Here is a 4,984-nt window from a genome sequence, read left to right on the forward strand (position 1 = left end):
CTGAAGACTGAAGACGACTGAAGACTGAAGAGGCTTGGCTTCTCTGCTGCAGCTGGAGCAAAGGTCTGGGTCCCGAGTGCCGGAGGAAAACCGGTGCCAGCAGCCAGGGGAATGAAGGCCTATTGCACAAATCTCTTTGTGCAACGGGCCTCTAGTATTCTAATAATTATCCTCAGTTCCTCTCTCTTCTCATCTCACTCAGGGAAACAGCCCCCAAATCTTGTTAATTCTACTTCAGAAATCTCATATTCAGACTTTCATCCCCATTCCTGCAGCCACAGCCTTTGTTCAGACTACCTTCATCCTCTGCCTAGCTATTACAACAGCCTCTTCATTGGTGGCTTTGATAGCCTTCCTTTACTCCAGTTCTAGCCGTCAGAGTTATCTTTCCAAAGAGTAAATAGTTTCATGCCATTCCCTTGATTAAAAACATTCATTTGACTTTACATATCCTCTAACATAAGGACACATCATTTCTGTGGTATTCTAATCAAGAGAAGACACCAGCCAAGCCCAGCTGAGTAGCATCATATGAAGAAAAAAAAATGGTCACAATATTTTTCCAAAGTTTTAAGATCATGAAAGAAAAAGAAAGACTGAAGAGATATCCCAGGCAGACACATAAAATGAAGGGAGGTGATGACTAAATAGAATGCCAGATCTTAGATTGACTTTTGGAACAATAGAACATTAGTAGGAAAACCTGTGAAATGCATATAAATTCTGTAGCTTAGTTAATGCTACTCTACCAACTTCTTAATTTTGACCATTGTACTATGATTATGCAAGATGTTAACATTAGAAGAAGCATCACACTAGCATCATATGACAAATCATGACTGCTGGACTTCTCACGCTTATTCACAATTTAATAGTCTTACTTGGGATCACATATGATGAGGGAGGTGAGGTACCATAATCCTTCAGTATTTAGAATCTGTAGTAGTCTTTATCTAGCCTAGTGATGGAAATCATAGGATAAAAGAGCAGGCTTCTAGGGTAGGGGTATTGTGGAAGGAGAAACCCAGTCTCCTTATATATTTCTTTGTAATTTTGGATACAACCTTTGTCATCTCTTTTGTTGTTGTTGATTCAGAGAAGGAGAGATAGAAACATCAGTGATGAGAGAGAATCATTGATTGGCTGCCTCCTGCAAACCCCCTACTGGGGATCGAGCCTGGCAACCTGGGTAGGTGCCCTTGATCTGGGACCCTTCAGTCAGCAGGCTGATAATCTGGCTAAGGCTGTCATCTCTTTTGATTCTTCTCTTCAGTTATCCCCTATATTCAACTCTGTTTTTTCTTCCTTAGAAAATACCATCTGGATTTACCTTAAACTCTTCCTTTCACTATTACTGTTTAGCATAAACCTTTATCACACCATTTTAGAATTATTCGGACAACCTCCTCATCTGATCTTCCTGACAACAGTTTATCCCCTGGCTTTTGTCTGATGAAGCATTCTATAATACTACTTTTATCATATCACACTGCTGCTTCAGAATTAAAATGAATATCCTTGGCTTAGTGATTCACCCAAACTTTTCTAATTTTTAAAGGTTCTAATAATTTTATACCACCTGAATTAGTAAAATGCCCTCTCCCCCCCCCACTTCTTCATATGGGTTATAATCAGTTCAGTTTTTGCCTTCCTCTCCACCTGGCTTATGTTATTACTCCCAAACTACACCAAAAATTGTTGTGCTTCCCTGTCCAGAATAGACTTTACCTTTTGGTAACATCACTCAAAATTTCCTTTGGAGACCATTAAACCCTTATCTCAGTCCATGGTTTGGATGGACATGTGACCTAAACCTGGCTAATCAGAGAACCACAGCCCCTTAGTCACAACAATCAGTTCAATGAAGAGCACACAACTCAAGCTGGTCCAATGAGAGTCCTCAGGGGCTTTGAGGACTTTTAGAAAAGAATAGTGCTCTTTTAGCACTACTAGAAATAGCAACTGACAGATTCCTGATGATATAATTTGAGCTTCTAGATTTACCTATGCATGATCTTTTCAGTAATAAGAAACAAATCCTCCCCTCCCCCTTTTGTCTTAAACCAATTTGAATTGATTTACAAAGAGTATTCCCACATCTTTGCCTCTTCAATTAAAGTCATCCTCAGAAATTTAGCTCTATGCCACTTTCAAACCATTCTCCCTTTTCTTAATTCCCATTACAGTTTACTTAATCCATACTATTTTAACACTAAATCTTCTTAATTGTTTAATGTTTTCTAGTTTTGTACAAGCTTCTTGAAGGCTTGGATCCTGAATTACATTTCTCTTGTGTTCAGAACACTTTAGAATTTTTCACACTTAAGATGCAGATTGACTGGTAAATTCTTGGATAAGTTACTTTTCTTTATTGAAATCAATGGTTAGAATTGATTCAATGGTTAGAATCTTAAGAATAAATGAAGTCTGGGCAACTTGTTGCTGATCAGAGCTCAGCTCTTTTGGTAATTTAGTTCCCATCTTACTGATTTAAAAACAAAGATAGCAGGAAAGGGGAAATGATATCAGTGACTATGTTATAAAATCACACTTTTAGGGCATTTGGAGGGGCCTGATAATAACTCCCAGTTTTAAAATGTAGGTTTTATTATTTATTCAGGCATGGTGAGACCATGAGATCAGGAGACAGCTGCCCTTGACAAGAGAGTTTGCTTCTTACAAGTACCCAAGAGGAGGGGATGCCACACATGCAGGGCCACACTGGAAGCACTAGGATCAGCCATGAGGCAGAAAGAGTGAGGGTAAAGCATGGGTACAAGCCTGTATAGTGGTTTCCACAGGAAAGGAAAGGCAAAGCAGAGTACGTGTGTTAGGATTGGCTAGTTGGAATGATTTTAGCAGGATTTGGGGTAGAGACTGTCTCAAATTGGTGCCTGGCCCTGGGTTGATTAGGGAGGGGAATATTGGCTTGGTGTGTAAGAGCCTGAGGAAGGAGGTGGCTGTGGCTTCAGGCTTGGTCAGTTTGCATATGAAAGGTTCTGGGAATTTGTTGCTCTCTCTAGGTGTTAGCTAGCCCTGGGCGGGGCAGTCTCTTCCCAGGAGAAGCTTTGGGTGGCAGAGAGTCAAGAATACAGAAAATAAGAAAACATAGTGAATATACTTCTCTATTTCCCACCTAGATGCCAGTGCATTGTTAAGGGCCACGATAAGATGCTAGCTAGTGCCTCGCCAATGGTGAGGCATTGGGGCCCCTGTGCACTTTGGTGGTCTTCCAGAGGCAGGTACCGCTTAGAGTTAGGTTCCTGCCTTTTCCTCTGCTGCCATCGCCAGTCAGGGCCCGATTAGGCTTTTCACAGGTCCCTAGACACGGACAAGATGGTAGTGTTCCTCTCCCCTTATGTAAGTAAAAGGAGAAATTCCTTTAGGAAATGAATTAAAACTTAAATTAGGGAGAATTCAAGACCTTCCTTCTAGACTTTGTGAAATAAAAATTCCGGATAAATTCATCAAAGCTTAACCTGTTGTTCTGCTTTTCCTTCCGCTAGTCCTTTAGCTTCTTGCCTGTTCCACGATCCAGCAGATGCAGGTTCTGAATTACATTTCTCTTGTGTTCAGAACACTTTAGAATTTTTCACACTTAAGATGCAGATTGACTGGTAAATTCTTGGATAAGTTACTTTTCTTTAGGAAATCAATGGTTAGAATCTTAAGAATAAATGAAGTCTGGGCAACTTGTTGCTGATCAGAGCTCAGCTCTTTTGGTAATTTAGTTCCCATCTTACTGATTTAAAAACAAAGATAGCAGGAAAGGGGAAATGATATCAGTGACTATGTTATAAAATCACACTTTTAGGGCATTTGGAGGGGCCTGATAATAACATTAATCATACTTTTAGGGCATTTGGAGGGGCCTGATAATAACTCCCAGTTTTAAAATGTAGGTTTTATTATTTATTCAGGCATGGTGAGACCATGAGATCAGGAGACAGCTGCCCTTGACAAGAGAGTTTGCTTCTTACAAGTACCCAAGAGGAGGGGATGCCACACATGCAGGGCCACACTGGAAGCACTAGGATCAGCCATGAGGCAGAAAGAGTGAGGGTAAAGCATGGGTACAAGCCTGTATAGTGGTTTCCACAGGAAAGGCAAAGCAGAGTATGTGTGTTAGGATTGGCTAGTTGGAATGATTTTAGCAGGATTTGGGGTAGAGACTGTCTCAAATTGGTGCCTGGCCCTGGGTTGATTAGAGAGGGGAATATTGGCTTGGTGTGTAAGAGCCTGAGGAAGGAGGTGGCTGTGGCTTCAGGCTTGGTCAGTTTGCATATGAAAGGTTCTGGGAATTTGTTGCTCTCTCTAGGTGTTAGCTAGCCCTGGGCGGGGCAGTCTCTTCCCAGGAGAAGCTTTGGGTGGCAGAGTCAAGAATACAGAAAATAAGAAAACATAGTGAATATACTTCTCTATTTCCCACCTAGATGCCAGTGCATTGTTAAGGGCCACGATTAGATGCTAGCTAGTGCCTCGCCAATGGTGAGGCATTGGGGCCCCTGTGCACTTTGGTGGTCTTCCAGAGGCAGGTACCGCTTAGAGTTAGGTTCCTGCCTTTTCCTCTGCTGCCATCGCCAGTCAGGGCCCGATTAGGCTTTTCACAGGTCCCTAGACACGGACAAGATGGTAGTGTTCCTCTCCCCTTATGTAAGTAAAAGGAGAAATTCCTTTAGGAAATGAATTAAAACTTAAATTAGGGAGAATTCAAGACCTTCCTTCTAGACTTTGTGAAATAAAAATTCCGGATAAATTCATCAAAGCTTAACCTGTTGTTCTGCTTTTCCTTCCGCTAGTCCTTTAGCTTCTTGCCTGTTCCACGATCCAGCAGATGCAGGTTCTTGAACTCCACCCACGAGGCCGCTGGCAGGTGTCAGGCCAGCACCACCCGGGAATTCCTCCATCGCTCCTCCCACCCGGCCCTCTGCCCCGCCCACTGTGCGTGTCGTCGTGACGTCACGAGCCGTCGCCCAAGGTCGGC

Source organism: Myotis brandtii, unplaced genomic scaffold (assembly GCF_000412655.1).
Source record: "Myotis brandtii unplaced genomic scaffold, ASM41265v1 scaffold266, whole genome shotgun sequence".
Classification (NCBI taxonomy): domain Eukaryota; kingdom Metazoa; phylum Chordata; class Mammalia; order Chiroptera; family Vespertilionidae; genus Myotis; species Myotis brandtii.